The following is a 14235-nucleotide window of genomic DNA, read 5'->3' as shown; positions in this document are numbered from 1 at the left end:
TTCCTCAGCATTATTAATTCGGTTTTCAATTTCGAACGGGAAGATAAGCGGGGGCGGATCGCTTCGTAGGCCTACAGTTCGGCGACGCAGATATGAATATTTATTTAGTGGCACACTTTAGATAAGGAGATAGTGGAACTCCAGGCTAAAATGTTTTCACGGGTCAATATGGCCAAGTGTGGTTAAGAAGTAAGTCTGGTATTAAACATTGATTTGTTTCAAGGTTTGTCTATGGGAAGATGCATGCCTGTTGCTGTGGTCAAATGTAGTTTTAGATATCTATATTGAGTTGTCTCGCTTACTATTAATAACCAAAATTTTATATTTGCTAACTGGCAATCATACGAGGTGTGGCTAGAAAAAAACGGGATTATTTGTGTAACTAGTTTCATTTCATTTACTTTACAACTTTTGCCTTATCACCTTCAATATACTCCCCTCCACTATCCCTACACCTCTACATTCGAATTTTCCATTGTTCAAAACAGTGTATTGAATACACCTTTCTAGCAATACTCGTATTTACTCAAAAACAGTTCAAGGTTTGTGTTTAATTTGTTGCGGTAACTTTATCAGTACACATGAAAATAACATGTTTATGAAAGTGAAACTTAAACATAGAACATTTCTAGTTAGATTTTTTTTATTCCCTAATTTTTTCAAGGGTGTACAAACGGAAGAGAAGTATATAGGTTACACTGCAGCTTCATCACTATACTTTTATAAAAGGTTGGACAAAGAAACATTTAATTTGAGCCAGTAACAAAGCTGGTGACCTCATTCCATTATACACTCATCCATCATTCATATTCATCTCCAAAGGCGCATCCAGGCGTTGCTGCCTTAACAGTATAATACTGTAATGATACTTTTGAAATCCCGTGTGAAGGAACTTTTGTTTGGCTCACCCCTTGATGAACCCAGTCAATGAATTTATTTAAATTTAAACGACAATGTATATTTTTCGAGTTTTGGAGTTTTGCCCTTAACTGTTTGGTTGGTTGTGCCTATTTATAGTTTTTTTTTTTTTTTTATGTTTGTAGATACTTTTCATTTGATGCCAGCCAATGTTATTCAGAAATGTTATGTATCGAGTTCTCTGTTTTATTTTAGATTTTTAGATTAAGTGAAGATGGAATCCTCACTAAAGGAAATTGGAAATTACAACGCTATTTCTCGAAGGAAAATAAATATTCTTATTGTCATTCTCAATTATGATACTTCTTCTTTGTGGTACATCACCTAATTTGCTTTGTAGAGGAAGCCTTAAAATTACAATTGGTTTCAGGCATATCCATAACTATAAGAATGCCATTTACTACTTCCTCGACTTAAAAACGATTCCGTTATTTTTTCTCAATTAGCACTTTACTTCTTAAAAAAGTAACAATTCTGGATTGCCTCCAAACCTCGGTAGGAAAGGAAAGTGCTGAGGTTGGCGGGCGGGCATGCCGCCAACGAGGCTGACGCTAGGGAATTAATTAGGATTAATTAATAGTCCGGTAATTACCTACACGAGTGACACTGTATAATGGTCCGGCCTCTTTTGTACTCGTCACTGTGCTTTGTACTCATTGAAATATTGAATGTTTTGTTTGCCGGATGAATTACCTTTAGTTTGAGATGTCTTTCTTCATAGTGTGGGAAAGCGAGCAGCTAATCTTGAGTTTTTTACTGTTGTTTAAACTTTCTCTGAGTGCTTAGTCCTTTTCTCACCACTCTGTACTAAATGCAGTTTAGTTGCAGCCGTTGACGTTGTTTTTGATGTTGAAGAAAGGGTTTTGCAAGGTGATTGCAAAATTAGTAGGGTACATGGATTTTATTATAGTAAGAAATATTTCTCATTTCGAACTTTTCAGCTTTCCTGTCGAATGTCCGAGAAATAATCTCGTCACTAAACCGGTGAAACACACAAAGTTATGTTTTCTACAATTTAATATTGTTGGGATTTTTAGCATCAGTTTATCTTGACCTAAGATGAATTGTAACGCATCCAATATTTTTGCCAGTTTTTCAACAGGTCATCTATTGAATACCAAGATTGGACAGTCTTCTTCATCCGTGGAAGCATTGCCTACCTTCTAGTTTATAACTTTTAATGTGTTAGTTGCCAACTTCCTTCAGACATTATACAAATTCTCAAACGCACCACTTGCAAAATTCAAAATCTCAAACAACGTCAAACTTCTAGCAGGTGACAACCCCTCGTCTCCTCGTCCGCTGCCCCAGATATCCCGGGTGCTATATCCGTCTCTGGACGACAGACCACGGTCCAAGAGGGGGTAACGGGCTCCGGCAGTAAACTCTTTATGTCTCTATTTTGCTTTCTTCCAATTAAGCGGTGCCCACTTTCTTGCCCGGCGCGCAGATTGCACCCATTGTTCCTTGCCTCCCACTTGCACCGGGAAAAGCAGCGGACCTATAACACACCTCGGTGCTACTCCAAACACTCACTTTTTCAGTCGTTTCCATCACTGGTTTACGGTCAGTTTCAGATTCTTTCAGTAGAATTGTGCATTGTAATGATTTTTGCCAATGTCCTTTTTCCGTCGATTATATTTTACTTGTCTGTGGGTTTGTATAGGATGAATAATGGTCAACACCTGCTGTGGACTTGTATTTGAACGTAACCGGATAATTTAGTGAAGAATGGTAGCAATAGGAATTTTAATGAGCTCTAGAAACCAAATACAATGATGGAAATGTGTGTCTTTAACGTGAGTAGCTTCGATGCTTGATCAACTTTAAAATCTTTTACAGCCCATACAAAGGTGAAATTGCACATTGAACTCCGTTCACAACCAAGCAATCTTGTCACTTATTATGCATTGTGTTGAATCTAATTGTGCAAAACCCAAAATCTTTTAAAATGTGTAGATCTCTCTTATTAATTTCCACTCGGTAAACACCTTTCAGTCTCGTTTAATGTTTGGAAACCTTGGAGCGGATGTTCCAACACCCAATAAAATAAATTAGACAACCGATAAACCGTGGAACCAGTTTGACTATTAGTTAGTAAAATATGCGAAGTGGCTAAGGAAACAACGTCTATCTGGCCGCGAAGTGGGACAAAAAACGTGTAAAACACGGGTAAAGAGGTGGTGGAAAGTGGGGAAGCTGACGGAGGATCTCCTAGGAGATTAATGCAGCGGCTACTGACGAGCCTCCGGGTAATTAATAGCCTCCTTCCGTGCAGGATCAGGATGAGGACCTCCTGGGCACCTCGGGCAAGATATTCACCGCGCCTGGGGAGATCGGTAATTGAAAAATGTAATCACAATATTTTACGTTTGTAATTTTAATTCAACGTATTTCTTAGTTAAATTTAGCATTATTGTACAATTGGACATTTAAGTGCGCTTATTGGATGCACATTAAAATTTATAGGTGGGCTACGACGTGGAAGTTGAATTGTGTACGGTACCTATAAAATAGAAAACCAATTAAGCCGTGACCTAAATTGTTTTTGGTTTTATTGGAGGAGAATACTTATTGGAAGTTGATGTTGGGGAAACTGATCACGTTATCTCCCCAATATTATACTCAGCATTTATACATTTCCTACAGAATATGGAGTTGACATAATGAATGCAATTTGTTATCGCTTTACAAAAATTGATTTTGATATTAGGAATAAAACCACAATTAAAATTATCCTACAGAAAAATCACCTTCTTGTACATTACATCACTAAAGCTTTCCTTCAATTAATGATAATTATAAATAAATACTTATATAATTTGTTCATCGACCTTTACTTTGCTGTTTAACCATGCGAGTGATTTGGTTTAAACGGTGTAATTTTGATCAATTTTCTTGTCTATTAGTAGTAGGAATGTTGCATGAGTATTTGTAGAAGATGAAGAGGTGTCGACGGGGTGTGCTCCACTTGGCCTTGACCTATACATGATACGCTCGGCATGTCAACCATGCTCGCTCACACACGCACACGCACACACACAACACGTATTATTACCGTTTGCACAAGCATTTATCAAGCAGGATGTAGGTGAGGAAAATTACGTTATCCATTATAGATCTGTAAACAATGTATAGGTGTTTTAACAATTGTTGTCGACGGTTTGTAACTTTAGTTTTGAAGGTAGGAACACGCATCAGTATTTTGTAATTTTATTTCTAATATATATGTTTACTAAAATGTGTGTGATTTTACTGTGACGTTAGTGATTATTTTAGAACACCTTAACCACAGACCAGAGAAGTGATTATTCTCTTGTCTGTACACACACATTATTTGTGTTTAGTAATTATAATATTGCAGTGGCTTTAAAATGTGGTAAACAAGCCTGTTGCACTGACCTCTTTAAACTCGTTAGAATGTATATGTCGAAAATACGAGCGAAAAGGTGTTTTGTCATTCAAAATATATCTATGCATAGTTTTCCTGATTCATATAGGCCTATACATAATTTTCCAGTCTTCGCATAACAGCATAAAGTGTCTAATGGTTTTCAAAACAAAGTTCATCTAAATTAATTTACCCTAATGCACTTTTACATCTTAATTCATCAACTTTGACAGTAACGACACATACTTTGACCACGAATGTTAAGATAATTAGTAAGTTGGACTGTTTCCAATAACTCGTGTAATTTTTGGTGGACATGGACTGTTCGAATATCATTTATGAAATTCCCTGGATTTAGATCAGTAGATAAGGTTTATACAGTGATAATCTTGAGAGTTTACTGTGGCCTGGACACAGTCACTGGCACGGTTGACGACGCTGGAACTCTGCCAGAGCGGTGTCAACCTCAACTACAACGATGTGTGCAGCAGAGACACGTGTAAACCGAACCGTAAACACTACTGGACTGAGTGCGTGAACTACTGGAGTGAATCCGTAAACAGTGCTGAATGTGTACACTAGACGAGACCGTAAACACCTCTGGAGTGAATCTGTGTTGACCTTTGGAGTTAGTTCGTAGACACTAGATTATTTTAAATACTTTAACCATTGTTTACACCAAAATGAATCTGTGTAAAATATTGGAGTTATTCCATAAAACGTTATCAGTTAAAAACACTCTAAATATAGTAAGTCTGGAAGCACCTCTGGAATCAATTTGTATAAAATATTGGAGTAAAACCGTAAACACTAGATTGCATAAATTTCTGTATTGAGTCCGTAGATTTCTTGAATTAATCCGTAAACATTATTGTAGTAAGTATACTAGTCTATAAACGCCTCTGTAGTGAAGTGAGTTTAGTAATTACTGGAGAAACTTCGTAAACACTCCTAACTCCCACTTATTTATTATTAATTATTATTAATATTTCTACGTATTTTTTACGTGCGGAAACAAATCAAATCCTGAGAGAACTAATTCCGTTGTATTCAGATCCTAAGGGGATCACTATAACCGCCAGACAAATATTCTACTAAAAAACTTCTAGCCCTAGTTCATACATTAATACAACCAACTAAAGCTTATAACCATAACCATATGGTTTTGGACCGAACCCTGAATACCATTGTCCTCAGTCATGCCCTGGAGTGCCGGAGAAAGTCCTAGAACTGCCTAGCTGGACCTGAGGCTCTTCTAGCGGACTGTGGACGGTGGTTAGCATAAACGCGCGGCGGGATGGACGCGTGGCGAATTAAATGTTTACTCTAATACCAAGGTACGACCGAGTCGCCACCAGGGTCGGAGGACGAGCTGGGAAATGTGTGGTTATTGCCGGGATGTTCCAGCATCGGTTGCAATGGTGTGTTTGCTTCCTTTGAATTCATTGAAGTTGGTTGCAATGTTTTGGAGGACTATAATCATGTAAGATTAAAGTTTGTAAACGTGATATACGGGATTTATTTAGATGTACCTTGAATTCTGAATGTTTTCATTATTTGCCCCAACAAAACTTTTTCTCCTTCTTGTTCAGGTTCGCCAAACAGTCCAAAGGTCATCGGTTCGATTATAAGAGAATCAGCAACCTTACGATGGTGTAAGTATCAGCTTCAGGGCTTTTAATTAATGGCCCTGGCTTTTGAAACAGCTGATGTCATTTCGTAAAGCAGCACAGAGCATCCACTGCATTCTACATTATACCCCACCGTTTTGTTTATATTCAGCTAAAACTACTCACGTAGGTGACGTTCATGTCTCAAAAGTAATGATAATTCTCTGACTATACAGAACTGCAGCAGTACCGTAGTAGGATTAAGTCCATTGCAAACATGGTCTAAGGATGGCTTTTACGACGGTGACACCAAATGTGTAGTCCTACAATTTAATCCATTCCAAATGCTGGATACATCCTTTTAAATACTAATTCAGAACATCACATTTTGAGTACTTATTAGGATGCTTAGTACGTTTTTACACCAATACACATACATTTCCGACGAAAGACCTTAGTTCCCTTCTGTGAAATTCAATCAATACTACGAGAACTTGATCTTGCCACATAAGACATGCCAGACCAAGTCTGAAAACATCTGGAGGTTTCATTAACAGTTTGACTGATGTGTAGCACTTTCGCAACATATCTCACGGCGGCTTCAAGTGGCGGAGCACGGCTTGGGCTACTGACAAAGATGTAGTGATATAGAGGACAGCCTATGCCAAGAGATGGACGTTTGCAGATGACGCAACTACGATCTGCACCGCTTGCATAATATTAAAACTGGTAACATCTGCAACAATGGCAGACTCTGGGGATATCGAAGACTCTTTCCTCAATTTGAGATAAGTGCTCGTCCAGCACCGTTGGAATCCTAGGTGTGTTTTTGACCTTTGACTACCTAGGTTTGGAACATGGTTGAGCTAATGTGGGGAAATTTTGGCTACAACTTTCCGTAAAATAGTATTATGACTTAAATATTGCTTATTTCGATGGATCACTATCATCAGATATGCGCATGGGTGGTTGTAAACAATATTTTGCCTAGCATTGGAGTATAACCGATAAAATCTTTAGATATTGTTTTTATTTAGATTGATTTTCTATAAAAAAGGGTCAAAAGGGTGTCAATAGAAAATGTGAATTGTATTTAAAACAATCTCAATACTGAACAATTTTTATTAATTGATTTTGAAATTTTTAAAGGCAAAGCTTCAGCTTTCAATATTTGTTTATTGTTTTTATAAAAATGCGAGAAAAATAAGGGTTAAACTTGAAATTACTAACTCGTATGATAAAAAATATAGCAGCTAATAAAAACAAAATAAGCAATGAATACTGTACATATGGTTACTTTCTCAATGGAAATACATCTACAAAAATATGTTTAAGCTACTCCAAAGTTTTTTTCTTATACTAATTCACTTCACACAAAATTTTGTAGGTCAAGCAAGACTCGTATTTATGGAAAGCCATAAACAAACTAATAGACATTAACTCTAGAAAAAGTTACATAACTACTAAAGTATACTCATATATTACAGTGTGTTATGGACTATACACTTTCGTATCCAGCATATCAGTTAATGGGTCACCAATACTTCCGGGTATTGTAGCATCTAGCGCTTCAGTCTCACCCACCGTTGTAGTCTCCAGCACAGTACTCTCGATGTTGGACCTGGTCATACAGCGGTATAGAAAGCGTCTGTCCCACGTATATCATATAGCCGCCGGGCAGCTACATGCACTGCTAGGCTACACGTTTATGTCATGCTCATGCGTGAGACACCACTATCACTGGTCGTGGACATTCTTAGGTGTACCAGCGTTCAGTTCTATATCTCCAGAGTGCTCGCGATTCAAACAAAGTAAGCTTTTTATGTCACGCATTTCCTATTTGGAAAATTCAAGCAACTGGACATAAAACATAGATTTGTCAACCTAGACTTGTGCGTTAGTTACAGAGTACACCAACTATATACAAATTAGAAAGCCTTGATGAAATTTTTTTTCATGATATATTTGACCACCCGTGAGATATTTTGGAAGGGTATAAGTGTGCAGTTTCGGCATGTCCAAGTAGCAGCATATCCATCAAGTGCGCAGTTTGAATAGCCTAGGCTGTAATGCGAAATTCAAGTACGCCCGATTACCGTATTGGAGACCTGAAGGAATTCATATTATCTGTCCACAGTATTTTTAAAGAGAAGAACTTGTTTGGATAGGAATTATAAATTCTTCTAATCGACGACTTGCTAGCTGTCACCACGTGCTTCCTGCGGCCTGGCGGGACTATATGTTTGCTTATGCACACGTGAGGCCCAATCAACGGGCTCAGGTCGCGCGTCATTATGTGCCGAGATTTGGAGCGCGGGAATCGCCCATTGTCTTGCACTCGTTAGGCTCAGCCTAATTACAACCGACAAATTGGCTCAAATATAAATTGAACCGGACAAATATGGCAGGGCATTCCGTAGACCACCTCCCACAGGCCGGCGCCAAGCCAATTCAAAGTTATTGAGGAAGTGTTTAAGGGTCACAGAATTTGTAGGGTTGAATAAAGATTATGACCAAAGAGTGATTTACAGGAAGATTAAGAGGAAACTTCTATCACTAATTATTTTGGTTTAAGGATGAAATTGGTGATAAAATGTTTTCTGGACACATATTATGAGAGAAAGAATTGGCCACGATTTAGCAAACAACGCAACAATAAAAATTTTAATAATTGTAATTGTAGTCTGAAATGTACAATATACCTAATGTTGAACACGAAAACACATTGAACTAATAACAACAAGTAGGCCTAAGGTCAGTTAATTCGTTGCACAGAGAGAAACCGCTTATAAATACGTCCTTTCTAAAACTTCCCTATTAACTGTTATAAGCTTATTGTTACAATTTGACGCCTATAGTACGGTACGTAATAGAAACAAATGTTCTACATAGCCCAAATTCCAACAGACATACGTTTTAAACAAGTCCTAGAGACTAGTTTTAGGATCATGTAGAACATGCATTAAATATTCATGCTAATTCCCTAATTTACACCAACTCCCACAAATTTACACACGTATCCTTCGGCGTGAAAACTACTTTGAAAATTTGAATTTCAAAAGCCAAAATCTAATTTGAGCTGGGTCGCCAAAGGTGTGGAAATTTAACATTACTATTCCAGGTTGAATGAGAGCCAATGGGGCGTAGCCCTGGGCGTTGACGAACCGCGTGCGTAGCCCAGTAGCCCCAACGTTCGGGGCTTTACTAATGGGTCCAGATGGACATAAACCGACAATTACGTAAAGCCTCCGATATGTCTAATGGTTAATGGCTCCCTCAGGCTGTGCCGAAATTCTTCCCGGTTGTTAAAACTGTACGAGATTTCTTTTTGCGTTCACAAGAGGTTTTACTAGGCAAGATATTCAATGAATAAAGTTGTGAGAAATTTCTACGCATTTCTTTGTTTCTGATTCGAGGTTTTTGCTTAAATATAATGAGTATCCACAATGCTCAAGCTGTTATCAAATTAAAAATAAATCATTTAGATATATGATTGATTTGACAGTGTTTGGGGTTTAAAATGTGTACTTAGAAAAGAGTGTTTTAGTAACAAACTTGCTTCAATTTTGCTTGCTAATCATTATAGGCTGACATAGACTAACGTTTAGTAACCTAAATCTTTATTTAGATACGTAAACATAAAGAATAGAAAGGGTTGTGTAATAGTATAGATGTTCATCTTTCTATTAGCAATTCCTTATCTTTGAGGATCAATGTCCATATTTTTACACGCGTAGCCAAGAACTGGATCTAAAAATGTTCTTTGCTATCTAAAAATGCCCAAAAACTTCCTCTATGCCATTTGACTTCTCCCAGTATCACATGTAAGATTAATATAATTAATTCCTATTATTGTGTTATGTTATTAAAACAAAGGTACGTTTGTGGAAATCAACTTTCTAAAATGATTAATTCCCTAATACCTCCTTTAAATTTGCAGGGACGCAGGCTTAGACAATATAAATATAACTTGTCATACACCGTAAGTAACCTCAAATAAAATTTAATTTCGTCAAGAAACAATACAGCTATGTAGTAAATTAAACCCGCGTCCTGTAGAAAGCTAGTAATTTACACTAACGTTGATGTAGGTTTAATTTGTCTCGACCCACATTTAAACAGTTAAGGAAATAACGCTATAAAAAGAGGCACGTTTTAAGGAGCGAAGAATTAAGATCAAGTCCTAATAAGCCATTAGCCACGAACCGATCTGGACAGCACGAGATAGAAACTATTAACATAATGAGCTTTATGAGATAATTAGCTGTTGGCCCCTCCCTCAGCAAACCTGCTATAGAATCATTAGCTGCCGAATCCTATAATTAGATTCTTCAATTACATTACAGCTGAAACACATGGCCAAATTGGATTTCGACTCAAACGCCCGGCTATATGGTTTTGATCTTGCTCCATCCCAGTTCAACTTAGAAGTTTGGGCAGCTGTATGTTTAATAAAGGTTTATCGGCTTAATGTTTTACAGTAATTTTAGTTTGGATTAAAGTGTAGCACGTAGCCAAAACTGCAATAGTTTGAAGATTATAGTGGGTAAAATAATGTATTTATTTAATTCATACGTTTTAAATATGACAAATATTTTTAACAAAATTTTAACATTTGCATTATATTTCTTAAACATTGTGTGATCCCGAAATATTATACTTACAAATTACTGAAGATACAAAGTATATTATATTAATGTTTATAGGACACTCTTATGTGTTTACATTCTGCTACATCAAATCTACTACATCAATCATTGTTCTTTCAGTTTGTTTTAATCCAGCCATGTAAACTTGGTCTTTTATATTTTATACATCCTGAGAGCTAAAGCCCGTTAGATTATTTCATCATGCAAATATTGCAAACGTGCTTACAAACCATAACAACGAGAATTTTTTTCACAACATCATGAATGGCAATCAAACATTAATCCGCAACTGCAAAGAGTACTAGATGATCATGATTATGATAAATCACGTACCGAAAATTAATTTGCAATTGGCAATCTATTTATGAAGCTGTAAAACTTATCGGATATAATTATTCTCCCTTAGCATTTGAATAGACCGCAGTTTCGATCCTGAGAAAAGTAAGAAGGTTTTTTAATGGTTCCAAACTCGACTTAGCTACATTGGATTAAAGGGCTTTTTAATAATATAACCCTGTCCAAAGGAACCAAGAATGGTTCCTGTTGTGTTGACGTCATAAAACCAGATGCAACCTAAGCTATTCACGTAAGACATTCTCAATTAATTACGCTAAAATGTGAAAACATTTTTGAGACCTTAATCTTAAATCTTAATGCACATAACAAATTTCAAATATTCCAAAAAGAAATATTACCAATATTTCCCACTCATGGATGTACTCTCCGGGTCACCAGCCTAGTATTTAGCCACTAGAGGTCACTAAGCACCGCCCCAGGTCAAGGTCATCACCCAACCCCACAAATGATGGACATTTACCCGCTGGTCACTGAACAACTCTCCACACGACTACTTACAAGAAATTACCTCGCGAATAATTACTTTTAAAACTTTTAACTCGAAATCACTGCGGCATTAAAAATTTGTAAGCTTTCTCTAAACTGGTGATTGAAGAAGTCGGCGACATTAATGACGGATATTGATTAAGAATGTAATTGCATTGGAGAGAGCCTGGTTTGCGGAAGACTTGGCCAGAAGTGGATATGATAAAAAGTGGTTATTAATACCGTGCCTGTTGGGGGTTCAACTTCAACGCGCTGAGTACATGTCATACGTCTTGTCATGTTTTTATAAGTGCTCTAGTATATGAACCAGTAATTTATTTAAGCTTGGTTGATTTTCCCTTTGAAATTGGTTCAGTACTCAATATTTTCTGGGTTAATTAATGAAGTAATTTCACACAAGCATGATGATATTTCTAACCAAGCTCACTTATTATTCTACTAAAGACTTATTTTACTAGTTTAGAATAAATACACAGATAAACACTCTACTATCCTACCAACAAGTCTCCAAAACCTGTACTGTACTATTTTAGTATAAGAGTAAAGACAAAATACGAAGGAGTAACTCAAAATTTCAATGGAAATCATTGAGTGAGGTCTTTTTTGGTTGATTATTTTATTGTTGGAGTATCTATTTTGCTACACACAAGCCAGACAAGGAGTAGTAAAAACTTAAGCTATCATTAAAAAAATATCCTTATTTTATTAAGTATAGTTATGGACATTTCTAAAAGGACATGAACGGCAAACCAAGAAAGTATCAGAAAAGTGTTCTTTATACCTTTTTGTTCATTTAGCACATTCTGTTTAATGAGAGGAAATAATCTAATTACTTCACAAAACAAAATTATCAAAAACTACTTAATTGACGATTATTATAAACTAGTGGCTTGGCTTGTAGGGACATAAGTCCCTAAAAAGCTCAAATGGAAAAGAAATTATTGTAATATTTAAACGAACTCAGAATCAAATTATCTATGTGTCAGGATAGATATCCCAGTACAACATATCTTTTGTGTAAAAAAAAAATTGTTTGTCTTTGTTTGCTTTTGTTGATGTTATTTTCAATAAAGAATTTGAATGATTCCAGAGGTTTAACTGCTAAAGGCAGCAAACATGTTTATGAATAAATATTAGTTTATTAAGGTAGCTTTGGTTTTTTGGTTAATATTGATAAAAAGGCTTCCCCGATTGAAATACAGTATTGGACATTGTCTTCTTTAAATAGGAAAAGGCAAAAAATGGTGTGTTGAAATAAACTTAGTTCTTGGTCAAAACCGCTTAATTAGCATTCCTACCCTACCCTGTTATTATTCCTAAGTCTATGCTCATTTTGTAAAGGTTTAACAAAATTAGTCTTAAGTAAAGGCATCCCATTTGCAGAACTTAACCCCAAATTTGTTTCTGATTAACATAAAAAAAAACTATTAGCCTAGTGTAAGTATATGCGGTGGTAATCCTCCTAAAGGTGCGATTGATTTACATATTCTACCAAAAAAGGGCCTAATCAACGTCTAATTAGGCCTACTAACTATTTTGCGACTGGAAACAATCACGACATGAATATTTTTGGTTAGTTTTAAGAAATGGAAATTACCTCTATGTTCTACTGTTATATATAGGTTCTCCCTTTACTACCGTGCATACTAGGCTATAATATTTGAACCTTTTTTGCTTGGAGCAACAAAGCACTTAAGTACTTAATGAACAAATACCTGTACGAAACTACTTCATCTTTATTCCCAAATTGTTTTCTAAGAGTAAACGTTGAGGTTATTCCACTTCATACAAAATATTGATTAAACACTACAATTAATCTCAAATATAACTGTTAGTAAATTTATAAAATATTTCTGTGGAATACAACTTTAACATATGTTTTGAAATCAAAACAGAAAGAAGATCTTAATTTAATCTGGAATTGTTTCATTAATCTTGAAAACAATTTATTTCAACTTTGACATAACTAAAAAGTCTTGATTATTATGGGTAACGTTATCCCTTTTATATAGTTGGTTTTATATAGTATACATTACATTGCAGAATTGACTGGCAAATGAGTAATCCAAATGTAATATTGCTTAGTTTCTTAATGATAAATCACGATCAGCTGTATTGTAGTAAACACAAATCAGCAGTAAATGGCTTCTAATGCTATTCTTATGGAGAACATTTTACGTTATATCTCGTTTTCTGGTAACTTTATGGGAATTTCACTATTTTTCCCGCCGTCACGGGGTCGAGACCTTTAATTTGAGTCCTCTCCCATCATTCTACGACTTCCCAGTCGCCCACAATTTTGCCACAAAGAATCGGCTTACGTAATTAATATATACATAGAAGATTTAAAACTGGCTTTCGAACAACGACTGTTCACTTAGTCATGACACTGGCCACGTATTTCTAATTGATCATCACCAGAGTTTTCTGATCATACGCAGTTCACCTGTTTCCTAACCGTTGACCGTGGCATAACCCATTGGCTTTACGTAACCTGTTTAAAATTTCATAAACCACACTTGCCAGGCGGAATTGATTCCTCGCTCCAAACCGGCTCACAATAGCGTTTACGGTGGCAACAATGGTGTAAAGGACCAATCAAAGGCCTCGTCGGCGCCGCACTACTTTCTCTGGATCACATTTGTCGTCTGTGCTCTGTGTCACATGTGCGACATCTTTGATTGACTCTTATGTAATGGTTTGTTCCATTGTTGGAGTAACAATCTTCGAGTGTTCTTTTTTTCTAAGACGTGCAGCATAGAGAATGATCCTGGTTTCTTGAAAAAGGGGTGTTTGGTTGTTGATATCCTGAATGTAAATGTTG

The 14235-nt window shown here is 36.3% G+C and overlaps 1 protein-coding gene across 3 annotated transcripts in view; it reads left to right on the top strand.

Moving 5' to 3' along the window:
- LOC128992555 (uncharacterized) overlaps window positions 1–14235 on the top strand; it is a 230380-nt gene that overhangs the window by 152352 nt on the left and 63793 nt on the right. The window contains exon 2 of one of the 3 annotated variants that reach the window (XM_054416188.1): window positions 9860–9901. The exons of the other annotated variants lie outside the window; for them this stretch is intronic. The gene's annotated coding sequence lies outside the window, so the exon portion shown is untranslated. The remainder of the gene's footprint in view (window positions 1–9859; window positions 9902–14235) is intronic. 3 annotated transcript variants of the gene reach the window in all.

Source organism: Macrosteles quadrilineatus, unplaced genomic scaffold (assembly GCF_028750875.1).
Source record: "Macrosteles quadrilineatus isolate MER2022 unplaced genomic scaffold, UCM_ALF_1.0 Scaffold_4__1_contigs__length_99947679, whole genome shotgun sequence".
NCBI classification, from domain to species: domain Eukaryota; kingdom Metazoa; phylum Arthropoda; class Insecta; order Hemiptera; family Cicadellidae; genus Macrosteles; species Macrosteles quadrilineatus.
Note: the sequence above shows the minus strand (reverse complement) of the source record. Positions and strands in the feature narration are given on the sequence as shown.